Source organism: Furipterus horrens, unplaced genomic scaffold (assembly GCF_987537825.1).
Source record: "Furipterus horrens unplaced genomic scaffold, mFurHor1.1.pri manual_scaffold_1, whole genome shotgun sequence".
Taxonomy (NCBI): Eukaryota; Metazoa; Chordata; class Mammalia; order Chiroptera; family Furipteridae; genus Furipterus; species Furipterus horrens.
The window spans coordinates 192,806,343-192,824,241 of NW_028327171.1; the positions used below are offsets into that span (position 1 = coordinate 192,806,343).

General features: G+C 36.7%; 1 pseudogene; it reads right to left on the bottom strand.

Moving 5' to 3' along the window:
- LOC150022542 (small ribosomal subunit protein uS2-like) overlaps positions 1 to 11,392 on the bottom strand; it is a 40,961-nt pseudogene extending 29,569 nt beyond the window's left edge.
- Between the last annotated feature and the right edge of the window lie 6,507 nt (positions 11,393 to 17,899).

Here is a 17,899-nt window from a genome sequence, read left to right on the forward strand (position 1 = left end):
GATGGATTCCTGCCATTCACTCTCCACTGAGAGACCAGGAACCTCCTCTTCCATCCCCACCCCTTTCAGGCCTCACAGTTCAAGGCAATGAGGGTCTGCCTTCCCTGGCAATGAAATCACAAGCTGACGGGTCTGGTCTGCAGCCAAGGGTGTTCCCCAGGCACTTCTCGCCTCCCTTTAAATATGGGTGTCTGTGCTTACCGCCGTCCTACCACTGTCACCGCCGCCGCCACCGCCAGCACAGCTTGACCTCTCCACCCTGGCTTCGTTCCTCCTACCCATCTGGACGAGCACCACTTCTTTATAACATCATACGTTGCACTCTATTTATTTTCTGGAACTTCTGGTTATTTCTGGTTTTGCGGTAGTTGTATTCCTTCTTAGTTGTGGAGGGAGATGGAGCGTGTCAGTCTAGGCTTTCATCTTGGCTGGAAGTCCTTTTTATTTTACACTCACTGATTTTTAACAAATGTATCACTCTTATGAGATTGAGATGGTAAGGGAGGTTGCTTATGTGTGGGGAACATGGGTTGAATAAAAACTATAATTTCCACTCAATTTTGCTGTGAACCTAAAAATTCTCTAAAAATAAAATGTATTAATAATGTGTATATATTTATGTCTATGTGTATATATAATTATGAAATATATATATACACACATGTACACATTTGGGATAGTATGGGAATTTTACTGGTCATTCACAAATTAGTATAAATGAGTTTGTGTGTGTGAAAGTGTCATTTTTCTTCTACCACAGTGGAAAGTGAGCTTTGATTATGGGTAGTGAAAGGAAGAAGATGATAATTTTAAAGTTTAGAGAAACATAATAGCACTGAGACTTGGAGGAGAAATTAGTAAGTGGTACGAAGTAGAGGAGTTAAAATGGTACCAATATTAATTTTTGCCAATTCAAAAGTGGTATCTATGGTTGGCCCTATGTCACATAAAGGCATTGTTGTTTTGTTATGTATATATCCTTTTATAACACAATCATTAGTGCACATGATTTCTTGTTTTCCATTCTAATGCTTTTACCTCTCAATTCCTTTTCTTGTCTTATTAAATTAAATAGAGCTTCTAGAATCATGTTGAATAATAGATAATAATAGTTATATTCTTAGCCTTGTTCTTGAGTTTAACTTGAATACATCTAGAGTTTCAATCTTAAATGTAACGCTTACTTTTTATTTTTGTTAACAATCCAGGATTAGAAAGACACATCCATAAGAATAAAGTATACTAATTGAATTTTATCAACTATCTAGTAATTAATTTAAATTATTTAATTTTATTTATTGTAACTTTTGTGTACATTTTATAACTATATGTACATTTACTTATGCACATGTGTAATTTTCACAGATGCATAAAAGTGTGGTATTGTACTTTTTACATCATTACCACATTTTTCTCCTATCACCTAGACTAACAACCTAAAAAGTGTCCTTACATATTTTTTACATAATGATGTAATTCTTTGCATATATGCATCGTCTATACTGTTTTGGAATTTGCTTTTCTCATACAACAATACTTGGAAATCTTTCCAAGTTAAACAGATGTTACATTTTACTCTTGCCTCTGCTATTTATTAATTGCATGTGCTTGGATAGGTTAAGTAAGCTTTCTGGTACAGGTTTTTCCACCTGAACATGAGACTAATTATCCCTCTGTCCCAGGACTATTGTGAGAATCAAATGATATCACATAGGAGGGAGAAACCCCCATAAAACCAGAATTATCTTCTGGAGGGCAGGCCCCTTGTAGTATAGGCATTCTCCACTAGGTGAGTGTTCTAGGAAACCATCTGTATCAGTGTACCAGCTGGCATTGTTGTGAGTGGATGTGTTCAGACTCTTTCAATGTGTTAACCCATTTCAATGTGATTTATGAGTGCACCTGCTTACACCAAGTTGAGTGTTCAGCAGTTTTTGACCAAAACCTCATGATCCCTATGCCCCACCATCCCTATTGACTAGATCTCGCACCGAGTGACTTTTTGTTTGTTTGTTTGTTTCCCTGGATAAAAAAATTCCTCAAAGGAAAACGTTTTGCCAATGTGGAAAAGGTGAAACAAAAAGTGGCAGAGGCACTAGAAGGCATCAAAATTGACAAGTTCAAAGTGTTTTGAGCAGTGGAAAAAAGTCTTAATAGGTGTATTGCATCAAATGGAGACCACTTTGAAGATGACTGAAGTTTAAACATAATTTTTTACTAAATACACAATTTTTTATAAAAAAAAACTCTAGGGTTTATCTTGGTGTCCCCTAATATATAAAGTACAAAAAATGAAATCTGGCAAATTGTAGGCTCTAAACAACTGTTACTTAATCTCATGTCCCACTCAGGAACAGCAACTCTTTTCCTTTCACTTTTGACAGTCATGGTTTTGGCCCAATAATTCATAACTCAACCAATGACTGAGAACTTGCAGAGGGCCGCGAGGGTTCCCTGGGTGGTGGTTTGTTTCAGGGCAGCAGTTCTGGAGCCTGTGGCCTGGTTTTGAATCCATGTCCTATGACTTTTTTACTACGTTTATTACCTTGGACAAGTTTCTTAACCTCTTTGTGCTTCAATTGCCTCATTTTTAAAATGGAAATAATAACAGTGCCTATCCGTTACACCTATCGTGGGTGTAAATGAGATGGTGCATGTGACGCACTTGGAAGAGTGCCTGGTACATCGAAAGCACTCGATAGGAACAAGCAAGTACCATGAAAGGGCACGGGCTTTGAAGTCAATGGGCTTACATTTGCCATTTGCTGGCTGTGACTTCAGGCAAATTTTGATGAGATGTGTAATCCCAATCTTCATCCGTAAAACAAGGGTAATAGTACGAAATCTTACCTGGGGCTGCCAACGGACTTTCAGAATGTATGTTCTCAGTGAATTGGGGCATACCTGCTTCCTGACTGTCCATTCTCTTTGAATGGTTCACAACACATCACAGGGGACCCTGGGGGCATGCGCGGTTCTCAACAGCCTCTGCCTCCTCCTCTTGTTTCATTCTTGCATGTGGGTATATACATTTTATTTCAAGTTACTTATCTTGCTCTGTGGGATAAAGATTTACTGATGGTCAGACCAGCTTGTGAGGAGGATGATAAGGTGTATTTGCAGTTAAAGGATGTGGAAATGGGACCGAGATGAGCCTGGTGAATGCATATCAATTTCAGCTGGCTTTCTTGCTCTCACTGGGATATGCAACCCTCCAAGGAGATCTATTTTCTTCTCAAATATCTGAGGGGAAGCTCTCTCACTAATCCCCAGAGCAAAGCAAGGCAAAACTGCACAGGCGGTCATCTTCTTATTTTCAAGAGAGTAATGCAAGGTAGGATATCACTACATGAAATAATTTCTTCACCTCTTCTTGCTTAGATTTGCTTGCTTCTGATGGCAATATAGAAATTCATAAAATTTGCTCTATGGACCTGTATTAAAACTGTTTGTTGTAGTTGTTTTTAAAAAAAGAAATCCAAATCTTGCCCCTTACACTGTGCTGTGCATGTGCCTGTGAAATGAGCCACTCCCCCCACTCCCAAAGAAACAAGCAAGTAAAGCTGTGAATTTTGTGTGAAGTATGATTCAGCAGCACTCTCTAGTGGCTATATTTGGGAACTGTAGAAGGCTCTGAGAAGAAAAGGAATCTTGGGACTTTAAGGCAGGAAATTAAGAGAAACATTAAAAAAAAGAAAAAAACAAACAAACAGTTAATAGCTAATAATATGAGTCATGCCTACCACTCCAGTATGTCTAATTATATAGAACTCTTTGGAATCACCTCATTATTTTTTGTAAGGCGACTCAATTGAACAAAGAGAAGCAACTGCATCCCTCTGCTTTGGTCTCAGGAGTCATCAGAATATTCCATTTGGGCTACATTTCTGGCTGTCTCCACTTAAGCAGCATGGCCTCCAGGAAGTGGTGCCCAATTCTACTCTTCTATTAAAGAAGATCCTGTCATTCAGTCACTAGAATGGGCCTTGATGAACACAATGGATTTTATATTCAACCACAGGAAGTTCTCCATTTTGATAATCAGTTTTCAAGCTATGGATACTAAGTATTGGTACTACTTGCAAAAAGAATTTTCCCAGATAATTACTAATAGTTCAGGTGCTCTGGTTTCTCCATTAAACATTCTAGCTAATTAAGAGTTACCTTATATTGCCTACATAGACGACTAGGTTTTCCATACTTGGAGCCTACCCATTTTGTAATATGTACTCAAGTGACACCAGTTTCTCCCCTTGGCAACTCAATAGGTACATCAGGGTCATTATCTTTTATCAGAAAACCTTCTGCTGGATAGAATCTTTATAGTATAGACTGGTTTTCTTTTAAGAAATTAACTGTTAAAATCTGATAAAATGAAACACTTAAGCAGTTGAGTCAACGGTAGAATGTAGAGTATAATGGAGAGTGAGCGAAATATGTGAATCCCAGACTCTGATCATTGCTATTTTTGTGAGCATTAGTTTTTTTTATCTATAAAATGGAACTGCTATAAGCATCAAATGAGACATGTGTCGAATTATTAGCACAGTGTATAGAAGCTTAAATATAAATCCTCCCACTCTATGTCATGTAGCAAAAGAGAGAAAAGCTAGAATAGAGTTTACTCTTGGGAGAGCTTGAGCTGTGGGATTTGAATCAACAGGTGCTGTGGCTTTTAAAAAGTGTAGTGATTATAGACCCTGGCTCTGGAATTCTCTCCCTCTGTTAAAATTCTGGATCTGTCACTTAACAAGCCAAGGGACCTTGTGCAATTTATAATCTCATTGCTGCCCAGGCTCCTTGGCTGTAAAGAAGGGATAATGACAACATCTATCATATCAGATTGTTTAGGGATTAAGTGATTTAATAGAGGGAGGTGTTTATAAAATAGTCTAGCATAGAGTAGGTTCTCAATAAATGTTAGTTGTTATTAGTATTAATAGGTGAAAATGTCAAAAGAGTCTAGAAAAACATAATTAAGTACATATATTCCTATTATGAACATGCTCCTTTAAGTCACATACTTATTATTTTATGTATGGTATCAACTAGCACTGTCTGATAGAATAATATTGTGAGCCATGTATGTAATAAAAATTGTTATAGTAGCCATGTTAAATAAAAGTAAAAATCAGCAGTAACAAGACATAGTGACATCATAAATTCCTTGAAAGAATGTACTGAAAAGGACATTTCTAAGCTGTGATTTTTCTTTCCTAAAAGCCACTACCATTCCAATCATGAGAAAACATCAACATAATTTGAGGGATATTCTGTAAGACAACAGATAAGTACACTTTATGAGCATCAAGATCATGAAAGACTAAGAAAGACTAAGGAATTGTCATAGATTAGAAGAGACTAAGGGAACACGACAACTAAATTCAATGTTGTACCTTGACTTGGATCCTGAAACAACAAAAAGGAAATCAGTGGAAAGAAGGAGCACAATTTGATTACACACTGGTATTTAGTTAATAGTATTAAATCAGTGTTAATTTCTTGGTTATATAACATATTAATCTAAAAGGAAGCTTGCTGAAGAGTATAAGGAAACTCTATATATTGTGCAACTTATCTGTACTTCTAAAATTGGCTCAAAATAAAATAATTTAAAAATTAAAAACAAAAAAAGTGAATTTAGTTTTAATATATTTTATTTAACCCAATGTATCCCAAATAGTATCATTTCAACATGTAATCAGCATATAGTTCTTAAAAATGGATTTCACATTTTTTTTGTACTTTCTTTAAAAATCTGGTGTATTTTACATTAACCATGCATTTCAATTTGCTCAGTAGCCACATGTGTCTGGAGCCTGCTGTACTGGACAGCACATGGATAGATGCATGATGGGATGTTATTCAGGGGTTCACTGACTCCTTTTTGGCATATCTCTGGAGTAATGTGTCTCCCAGCTCTGGTCCTGGATCTTTCCCTATATCTTAGAACCCCCAGAGGTGATTAGCCCCTATGGGGGGAATGCCCTAAAGTCTCATAACATTGCAGGCTGGTCTAATGAGAAAATGTATTTATTTGTAAAGAGTGTGACGCCCCCCCCCACCCCAGGGACTGAAATGCCCACAGCCCCAATGCTTTCTAAAGTGTGGGATAAATGCTACTAATTTTTAGACATGTAGGAAGAAATGACTTTATATGGTACTTAGACATTTCATTAAATTACATGGACTCACAACTTGAGAATAATTTTTTTTTCCTATTTCAATTCTCTTACAGTTCTTTTGATTACACCAGGATCAAGTCTCATTTAGTGCCCTTATATTTTAGCACCTCCCCATCGTTTGCTAGTCACAAACTCTCTTTCTCTGGCTAGAATTGAATGCATTACTTGTTTCTAGTTCCTTTATTTTTGTCATCACCTACGATTTATGGAAAATAATACTGGCTTTCCACTTAATTAATGATATGAAATTAATTTATTTAAGCTTTAAATACAAATATAAATATAGGAACACATTTAATGAAGATAAAAATATTAAAAAAATTGTAACCCAAGTGGCCGTGGAAAATAGCAAAAACAGAAACAAAAACAAAAACAAAAGCAACCCCCTTCCCCAAATCATCAAGTGACTACAAGAATGTTTGAAATTTGGGGGACTTGTAGATCAATTCTCAGTTTCAGAGATACCCCTTTAAAGAAACCTCTGAGAAAACAATAAATCAGTTGCAGGGAAAATGGAGTCAGTCCGGCTCCCTCATCCAGGTATCTGGGCATCTATGACTCAGCAGTACTTACGTAACTGTCGCTAGAAACCCACATGCGCAAAGCACCCGCCATTATGTAACCAGTGATGTCATACTCTGGCATGCAGCTGGTTTTGTCTATGAAGGAAATCGGGGCTTTCTGCCTGCTCGGATGACCCCAGCAGCTGGAATAAAGGCATGTGAGATATTCCGATGGCTCCGCATATTTCCTTCTGTCTGTCTGAATCCCGAGTGGACCTGCCTGGTCTCAAACGTTAGTAGAGCACATCAATAAATCAATAAACCAGCTTCCTCATTAAATTTTTTCCTGGAAAGATTGTTTTTCTTCTTCCAGTCCTGTCTTCTGCGTTATTGTCACTCCCTCCTCCTTTCACATTATTTCTCTTCCCTGTGTGCTTTCTCCGTTCCCATTCATGATTTTCCTCTTTCATCTCCCACCCTTCGGCCAAAGTTCTGACTCTCCTCATGCACCAATCACTGCTCGCTTCTGACTTTCCTTGTTCTGACATGTGACCAATCAGGATGTAGCTTCGAATCCTTGGGCTTCTGGCTTCCTCTGGTATTTTTCAAAGAGGATTCTGGATATTTTTAAAAAATCCCTTTAAGCTTACTTTAGAAATTTCTGGGTTCAAATTCTGGGTAATTGGAGGGTACTGTTCTCCACAGAGGGAAACATTTCTCATGGCTTCCTTGGATCAGAGAGATGGGTTTTCCAGGTTATGGTGCACATTGTTTTTCTTATTTTATGCACCAACGGGCAGCAAAATGATACTTCTAGAATCTAGCTTGGATAATTTATGTCCTTGAAGGATATTATTGCATCAAATTCTGGGGGTATTTAGGAAAAACATTGTCAATGTGAAACAAAATATATATAACAAAGCAGCCAATTTAGGAATGATTTGGAAAAAGTAATTTTTCTCTCTCTTCTACCATTGTTATAGATGGAGTATGATAGGAAGGAAAGATTAAATGAAGTTTTTCCCACTATGAGATAATATAAGAAAACTTTCCACCTCGGACCCGAAAATAATGTCAAGTTCTGCTTTTGGCTTCTTTCACAGACTCTTCTCCTTTCCTATGTTTCATATCAGTCATCTTTTTATATTCATCTGTTGAGCACACATAATAAAAAATAGTTTTGAATTTTTACTAAATCTTACAGGTTAAGCAAGAGAAAGTTTGAAATGATATTTTCCTGCCATTTGCGACAACATGGATGGAACTAGAAAGAATTATGCTTAGTGAAATAAGCCAGGCAAAGAAAGAAAAACACCATATGATATCACCTAATACAGGAAACTAAAGAGCAACACAAACAAATGAACTAAATAGGAAAAGACTAGAATAGTAGTCAGTAGGGGGGAGGGGGGAGGGAGAGAAGAGGGATAAGTAAGGGAAGGGTCTAGTCAAGGAACGTGTATGAATGACTCATGGACATGGACAACGGGGAGGGGTATGATTGTGGGAGAAGGGATGGGCTGGGTGGGGGGAGCAATGGGGGAAAAATGGGACAACTGTAATTGAAAAAAAATAAAAAATAATAAAAAAAAAAGGTAATTAACCTCTACATCTTCAAAACAAACCTCACTGAGAATGCTGGTGCCACAAAGCCTCACCACCACCATAGGCCCAGGTAAGGGCCCCTAAAAGACAGCTAGAGGTTTGACCAGATAACCACACAGATCACCCCTTGATTCACACAGGCATTTCCAGTCCTTTCATTGGCTGTTTACTGGTGTAGAAGGTAGAGCTGAGGCCTGCAGATAAAAGCTGAGAACTCATGTGCTATTTCTCTGCTGCCTTAAACACCAGCAGCACCAAATACTTGTTGAGCAAATAAACCATATTAGATACTTGTGGAAGTACCTTATTGTCTTCAGTTATTTAATTCCCACAACAAACAAATGAGGCAGGTACTGTGATTATCTTCATTTTACAGATGAGAAAATTACCGATGGGCCAGCAGCTAGTAAGACCAGAAGGCTGGGTTCAAATCCAGAAGGCCTGGTTCCAGAAGCAAATCTCAGTTTCTGCACCAGGCAGGCAGACCCTCTGGATTAAGCACTGTTGTTCCAACAGTTTAGAGCTAACAAAAGTCTGTGAAGGGAATCCAATTTTTGTGTTTTGAAATCAAGTTGTTTTTTTACTGGAAACATTCCTGGTCATGGGGTGTAATAAATATCACATTTAAGAATGCGGCAAAACTTGTAATTTTATGTAGTTGAAAGAAAAACTCACTTCTATAAATTATTGTTAAGAATGCTGAGCCTCACTAAATTGAATGAAAATGAACAACTCTGGAACTTGGAACTAAAACGAGACAGTGAAACAAATGATTCCGTTAATGGGGTTCCTGTCACATATGTTATTCCATTTCTGAGGCTGAGTTCTCTAAAACTTTAGCAAGTTGGTGTTGATTTTATTTGTTTTTTAATCATTCCCAAACCTACTTGATGCTTTTACATTTATTTCTAAGACAATGAGTTCCCAAGCACAAATATCAAAGGAGAATTCTATTACTTTTTAATAACTGCAATAGGAGCAGGGGGTATCCCAGCAGTATTTATTCCCATAGAGAGAAAAAAAAATAAATGTGATTGTGTGGCCCTCTTTCTTTGCTTTGCTTTTCCTTGCTGTTTAGACAGAAGTTCCCTGTTCGTGTAACGCACTGACCAAAAACAAACTGAACAGACCAATCTTTAGCAAGCATATCATGCAAATGAAGGGGTTTTGGGTAGGGCAGGGTATGGGTTGAAGGAGAGCCAGAAGTTTTAGATAAGGCTTTCTAAATAATCTTTGTTGGAGTAGCAACACTTAGGGGTTAGGTATGAAAACTACCTCAACATTCTAAGGAATCTCATCTTACTTTATTTTATTTCTTGCTCTTCACATCAGTTGAATTTCTTCTTTGTTCAGTGATCCTTATATAGTAGCAGTGTGTGAGAAAAGAAAACACATTAAGTCCTAAAATGCCAAATCTTTGCTTAGGAATGGAGCTTTGTCCTAATATTTAGTAGAATGAACAGTAGTCCTACTGTAATTTAATTTGCAAAAGTGGCTAGGAAATAAATGCACTGGCACGTTTGTTACCCAAAATGATGGACCTAATGACATATATTGATGGGTAGATTTTAAAAAATGATTACCTCTCCTTAGGATTTATATGTGAAAGTTGCAGCTTTATGATGCTAAAACAATGGATTGATTTGGTTTTCTTGGTATGGTGGAGGAGGGTTTTTTTTTCCCCCCAGAAGAGAATTCTTTACTTTAGAAATTGTGGGGGTGGGTATATTAGTTTGCTAGGACTGCCTTAACAAAGTGCCACAGACTGAGTGGCTTATACACAGTAATTTCTCACAATTCTGGACACTATAAGTTGCAGACCAAAGTATTGGCAGGATAGGCTTCTTCTGAAATCCAGGAGGAAAGGCTCTATTCCAGGCCTGAATCCTTGGCTTTTATTTTAATTAAATGATTTTTTAGTAACTTTTTATTTTCCATCAACTGTATTTCTATTTTCTGTTCAAGAGTCTGTGGAAGACTAGCTGAAGACCACTCAGTGGTTGTTCTTACCCATTCAGTGGCCTGAGCAGTGGGGGCTGCAGACCAGTCTTCAGTGGTCGGCTGAGTGCTCCCATCCTCAGTAGGTAACTGCTGAACAGGTACAGAGGGCATCTGTACACCTTCTGATCAGTCTGCAACCTTGGGTTGAACAGCACCAAATTCAGGAGCTGGAGCAGTCCCTTTCTCCTTGGTCATAGTCTTTTTAGCAGTGGCCTGCTCTTCCTTTTCAATCTTTTCAAGATCTCTGTAGAAGTAGAGATCAGACACGAACTCTAGGTGCTCTTGGGAAATAAGGCCGAGTGTGCGCAGAACTTCCTGGACCAGTGCCCAACACTTCAGAGTCACTGAGTGAGCTCCTTTGTTGTTGCACTTGATGGCAAAGTCCACATAGTACAAAGGAGCGTGTTGTGACACAGGGCATTGGTAGATCAGTTAACATAAGACATCTCCATGGGAGGCTGGTGGTCAGTCTTGGTTGGGATCAATAACCGCCAGAAGTTGTGGCTTCCAGAAGGCTGCCTGGACCTGGTTAGCGAAGGTTTCAGGGGTGAAGCAGCAACAATCAGAGAGGCTCAAGAGGCAGCAGCAAACTTCAGGAATACTTACCCTCATGGTTTCTAAGGAATACCTTCTGGCCAGTATTCCTAAAGGATGTGACTGACATCCAAGCCAGGTTAATGGCTGAAGCTTCTCTCAGGTTCTCATTATGGTGAACATGCCATCACTTTTCCTTCTGTAGATGTATGTTCCATTTGGAAGTCAAGGTTGGTGACACCTAAGTGGGTTCCTGTTGCAAGGAATTTTCATAAATCCTCTTCTATTTGCAGGACATCAAGGGCTCTGGACATTGTGAAAGTTTCCCTTAATGTTATGATGGGAACCCAGAACAATGCCTCATGAACCCCTTTTTAGGTAGTGTGGCTATTTTTTCCCTAAATCATCACATTGCCTCTCTTCTGTGCATATCTATCCTAATATCCTCTTCTTATAGGACACCAGTTATATTGGGTTAGAGTCCGCCTATATGACCTCATTTTACCTGACTTACCTCTTTAAGGGTCCTGTCTCCAAGTACAGGCCAACCACGGGTAGCCTCATTTATTCTAGGCTAATAGAGAAGAAATGCTTAGCTTTAGTCTTTAAAACTACACATTGAAAAAGCCAATCTTTTGTACACAAAGCCTTTTTATTCCCCCTTGATCCTTCATTGTGTTATCACCATTTTCTTTATCCTTATCAGACACTGCCTCACTGCTCTATCTCCCTCAATCACCAGTGTTATCTCTCAAGGAAGAATCTGATAGCAATCATTTATAGAGTGAAGACATTTTAAACCAGAGAAATTTGCATGTTATGTTCCTCTCCATAATGGTGTAATGAAAGGCTTTATCTTCACTTAAGGGAAATTCACCCATCAATGAGCAGATCAATAAGTGATGCAGTGAGATGAAAGCCTTTTCCTTACCCACCCCTGTACTAACAATACATACACAGCCAGGCATTTACTATTAATCTCTTTACAAAATTGGTCCTTTTGAGTTATGGGGCACCTCCTTTCCTCAAAAGAAATAGGCAGTAAACTCAAGCAGGAGTAATTGAAGGAAGTGTAATAAAGAGAGTATTTGAAAGATATAAGCAGGGTTAAAGAAAACCAGTATGAGATGGAGAAACATACCAGGGCAAGCAACAGAAGGAAGCCATTACCACTTCTAGATCTGCAGGTCAAGGAGAGGGAATGTTACCAGAACCCAGACAGAGTTGTAGGAGTAGCTGCAGCTGTAAGAGAGGGCTTTTTGCCGGAAGCTATGGTTTTGAAGGGAGGCCTAGGGAATACCTCTTAACTTTAGTTTCTTCCTGCCCTGCACTCTCCCAGCAGAGTTCTCACAGCTGAAAGCTAATGGAAGCCAGAAGTTGAGAGGGTTGATGTGGTCAGTAGGTTCAACCTCCTAAAGCACAGAGCAGAGTAGAAAAGAGCCTTCTCCTCAATGTACTTCATTTTTTGTTGTTGTTGCATATGAGGTAACTATTCAAGGCCTTGGAACAAGCAATAAGTGCTAATTATAGGCTCTTATATTCTCCTTCTCTCTTTTGAATGATGAAATGACTCCGAGAACGTTTCTGTTAATCACTGTCAGGGATATAGTCTAAATGTCTGGTTCTACCTCCTACCACAATAAGTGTTCATACTGTGCCTTGAACATTTATTTTATCCCCAGTGTCAAGACTTCTGCTGCTTTTGTCTGCCCAGTGTTCCTTTTTTTCTTTTCTGATAATAGCACCTTGATTTTCCTTTAGAAACCATGTTTTCCCAACTCTTAGTTCATGGTGTTGGGCTGCGGCTGCCGTTACATGTGGGTTCCTGAGATTGGAGCCCTTGGATAATGGCAATCAAGGGCTCTGCATTTTCTTTGCCACAGGGATTATTTAAAAAAATGCATGTGCTCCATAAGTGTAGAGGATCAGACACAGGACTTCTGCTAGTGTTATATACTCTTTTTTTATAAACTGTCACAGTTGCAAAGGTGGAAGGATGTAAGGTCAGAGTTCCTTGAAATAAGTTGCTTCAACATGAGGCCAACACAGAAACACAGCAGAAAGGAAGTATAAATAATGGCAGATTCCTGGATCTAGCTGTACCTGAAGTTCTCTTGAACTTTTAGTTTCATAACTCATGATTTCTTTTCTTAAGCCAATTTGGGTTTCTGTGACTTATAATAGAAATTCCTGAATAATATACTCTCTGTGATTTTAAAGTCAATATTACTTTATGTTGAGGTCTTCATATAGTGTTTACTATTGGATGGCTTGGGTTTGGTCGGTACTTTAATGTTGCACTACAGTAATAGGGGGATTAGCGCTGTTGAAAATACATTTGTTAACAGAAAAATAAAACTATTAATAGGCCATTCACCGATGTGTTTTCTTGGGAATAGAAGCCACCTACCAATTGTAAAGAATATCACTTATTTGATGAGATAATGTAAAATGCAGGTATGGGTCATCCACAAGAATATGTGGCATTGATCTTAGGTTTTTAAAAAATATATAATAACAACAAGTCTACTAGAGCAATTAAAACTATAGCACATTTAGAAGTGGCTCATGTTTCTTATACATCTTTAAGTTGCATTACATTAACTATATCCCAAAACCTCCTTTAGTCAGTCTGGGAAGGAAAGCAGAATAGTTCCTATTACAATTTCTATTGGTTCTGTTATTATTCTCCTGCAGGTCATAAATGTGTTTCTAAGGCTATTTCCAAAGCAGATTTTCAAAGGTGGAATAGGTATGTATTCTGACACATTGCTGTTCAGGCCTTGTTCATCCAACACTAAACAATTAAAAGAATAAAATTCATCCAGTCATTTAGATGATTCCACATGGCTATAAAGTGGATTAAAAAATCTGGCTGTTTGGAGTTTGTTTAGATATAATTTATAATGTAGATGCATAGCTGTATATGGGCTTGGGGCCCATTGGAGCTTCAGTGGGGGCCCTGACCTGTCTGAAATGTCTGATAAAGTGCTAGAGCGGGCCTCCTGGGAAGATGCTGCTTGATTAGGAGACTGTATGACATGCTGTAAGACTGATATTTATTATCAAATTCCCCTTCAGAAGGTTGTATCAATGGTCACTCCCACTGGCTATGGATAAAAATGCCATTACTTCCTTACTTAAACTAAACATTAGGTTTTACTTAATATCTTTTAGATATCATTTAATATTTTTCAAATATTATTTAATATACTTAAAATATTATTTAAATATCTTTGCCACCTTGGTAGGACAAAAATGTATCTCATAGTTTTATGTAGCTTATTTCTCCTTGCTTACTAGTGAGGTTGAACTTTTTTTCTCTTAATGTGGATTTGGACTTTTGCTTTTCTTCTTTTATGAATTATCTACTTAGATCTTTCATCTAATTTTTAGAGTATCCATCTTTTAAAAAAACTTGTGTGTATGTATTTATGTATTTATTTATTTTTATTGAATTTATTGGGGCAACATTGGTTAGTAAAATTATATAAGTTTCAGGTGTACAATTCTATAATGCATCATCTATATATTGTATTGTATGTTCACCACCTGAAGTCAAGTCTCCTTCCATCACTATTTATCCTCCCTTTACTCTCTTCTATCTTCTCCCATCCCCTTCCCTATGATAATCACCATACTGTTGTCTATGAGATTTTTTCATCTTTTTTTTTTTTTTGCTTAATCTTTTCACCATTTTCACTCAGCTTCCTTATCCCATTCCCTCTCACAGTTGTCAGCCTGTACTCTGTAATTATGAGTCTTTTTCTATTTTGTTTGTTAGTTTATTTTGTTCATTAGATTCCACATGTAAGTGAAATCACATGGTATTTGTCTTTCTCTGACTGGCTTATTTCATTTAGCATAATAATCTCCAGGTCTAGCCATATTTTTGCAAAAGGTATGATTTCCTTCAATTTTATGGCCAAGTAGTATTTCATTGTGTAAATGTATGACCACTTTTCTGTATCCACTCATCCACTGATGGCGCTTGGGCTTCTTCCAAATCTTGGCTATTGTAAATAACGCTGCAATGAACATAGGGGCTGCATATATTATTTTGAATTAGTGTTTCATGCTTCTTTGGGTGTATTCCCAGAAGTGGAATTGCTGGGTCTAGAGCGTTCATCTTATAATGAATTGTAGGAAGTTTTATATATTGATCACACTGGCCTTTTGCTGTAAATAAGTTGCAAATATTTTTTCTGCCTTCAACATTTGACATTTAATTTTAGTTTTTTGATGCATGGAAATATGTGTGTTTTTATATATTTAATTTATCATGGTTGTTTTTAAGTTTTATTTTTCTTTGTTTTTGGTTTAGGGTATTTTCTTTACATATTTTTCCAAAAATGACTTCATTATTTTTTCTAATACAGAATTATTGATTTTTTAAAAAGATGATACAGATTAGGAAAATGCCTGAGAAATAACAATGGAGTTTATCCTTCCAAGCAGTTCGGATATACTTTTCTAATCTAAATTTTCTTCAAATTATTTTGATTTTATTTTTTTACATTTAATATTGAATCATGAATTTATTTTGCTATACTGTATTATATCATGTAGTACTCTAACTTAATTTTTTTCAGATAGTTGGCCAATTATTCCTACTTCCTTATTTACTGAAAAGTACGATATCCCCCACTAACCTGAAATTCTATATATCTATCATTTTACTAAATTCTTACGTTATGTGGATTTGCTCCTGGATTTCATATTTGCTTTAATTGATTCTTCAACCCATTCTTAGGGCTCAGCCCCCTTGTCACTTTACATTCCAGTCCATTAATTGTCTAAGTTACTCTCAATTTTATTTCCTCAAAAGAACTCTTAGATCATTTGGATGGAATCTCAAACTTGAAAAATCCAATTGGTATTTTGGTTTGGAAAACATTACATTTATAATTAATTTAGAGAGGATTAATACTTTTATAACAGAGAGTCTTCCAGAGGCATTGTGTGCATTTTCATTTATTTAAATCTTTTGTATGTTCCTTAACAAGTTTTATAGCTTTCTTAGTGTAGGTATGTATACCCCTTGTTATTTTCCCTTTATAGTTTTCTAACTACTCATTTTTTGCTCTGACAAATAAAAAAACTATTTTTAATAGTTTATTTTTATTGTATTTTTTTCATTACCATTTATTCCCCTTAAGCCCTCTTCCAGCTCTATCCACCCCTTCCCTCCATAATCACTACATTGTTGTTCATGTCCACGAGTCCTTTTTCTTTTTTGCTCCGTCTCTTTACCCCCAACACCTCCCACTGAGAGCTGTCAGCCTGCTCTCTATCCATGAGTGTATCTCTATTTTGTTTATTAGTTCAGTTTGTTCATTAGATTCCACAATGAGTGAACTCATATGGTATTTGTCTTTCTCTGACTGGCTTATTTTACTTAGCATAATGTTCTCCAGGTCCATCCATAATGTTGTAAAGAGTAAAATTTTCTTCTCTTTTACAACTGAGTAGTATTCTATCATGTAAATCAGCTTTTTTATCCACTCATCTACTGATGGACTCTTGCTTGGGCTTCTCTGAGATCTTGGCTACTGTGAATAATGCTTCAATGAACATAGGGGTGCTTATATTCTTTCAAATTGATGCTTCAGGTTTCTTTGGATAAATTCCTAGAGCTGGAATCACTGAATCATAAGGCAGTTCAATTTTTAATTTTTTAAGGTAACTTCATACTGTTTTCCACAGTGGGTGAACCAATCTGCATTCTTACCAACAGTGAAAAAAGGTTCCCCTTTCTCCACATCCTTGCCAGCACTTGTTTTTTGTTGATTTATTGATGATAGTCATTCTGACAGGTGTGAGGTGATATCTCATTGTAATTTTAATTTGCATTTCTCTGATGATTAGTGACGTTGATCTTTTCATATGTCTATTGGCCATCTGTATGTCCTCTTTGAAGAAGTGTCTGTTCAGTTCCTTTGCCCATTTTAAAATTAAATTGTTTGTTTATTTGGTATTAAGTTTTATAAGATCTTTATAAATTTTGGATATTAACTCCTTATCAGATGTATTGGCGAATATGTTCTCTCATTCAGTGGGTTGTCTTTTTATTTTGTTGATGGTTTCTTTTGCTGTTCAAAACCCTTTTATTTTGAAGTAGTCCCATTTGTTTATTTTTTATTTTGTTTCCCTTACCTGAGAAGGTATATCAGAAAAAATATTACTACGAGCAATGTCCAAGATTTTACTGCTTGTTTTCTTCTAGGATTTTTTATGGGTTCAAGTCTAACATTTAAGCCTTTAACCTATTTTGAATTTATTCTTGTGTGTGATGCAAAAGGTGAAATAGTTTTGTTTTTCTGCATGTATCTATCCAATTTTTCCCCAAAACCACTTTTTGAATGAACTATCTTTATCTTATTGTATGTGCTTGCTTTTTCTGTCAAATATTAATTGATTATAAAGGTGTGGGTTTATTTCTAGGCTCTCTATTCTGTTTCATTGATCTATATGTCTGTTTTTATGCCAGTACCATGCTGTTTTGATTACTATGGCCTTATAGTACATTTTGATACTAGGTTTCATGATTCTTCCAACTTTGTTCTTTCTAAAGATCTCTGTTGCTATTTGGAGTCTTTTGTGGTTCCATATAATTTTTGAAATATTTGTTCTATTTCTGTGAAATATGTCATTGGTATCTTGATAGGAATTGCATTGAATCTATAGATTGCTTTGAGTAGTATGGACATTTTAATGATGTTAATTCTTCCTACGCATGAAAATAGTATATGCTTCTACTTATTTTTATCTTCTTCAATTTCTTTAGTGTTTTATAATGTTCTGAGAATAGGTCTTTTACATTCTTGGTTAAATTTTTTCCTAGGTATTTTTTATTTTTAAGAAATTGTGAATGGGATTGATTTATGGATATTAATTTTGTATCCTGTTACTTTACTGAATTCATTGATCAATTCTAGCAGTTTCTCAGTGGGATCTTTAGAGTTCTTCATGTGCAGTATTATGTCATCTGCAAACAGTGACAGTTTTACTTCTTCCTTTCCAATAAGGATGCCTTTTATTTCTTCTTGTTTAATGCTGTGCTAGAATTTC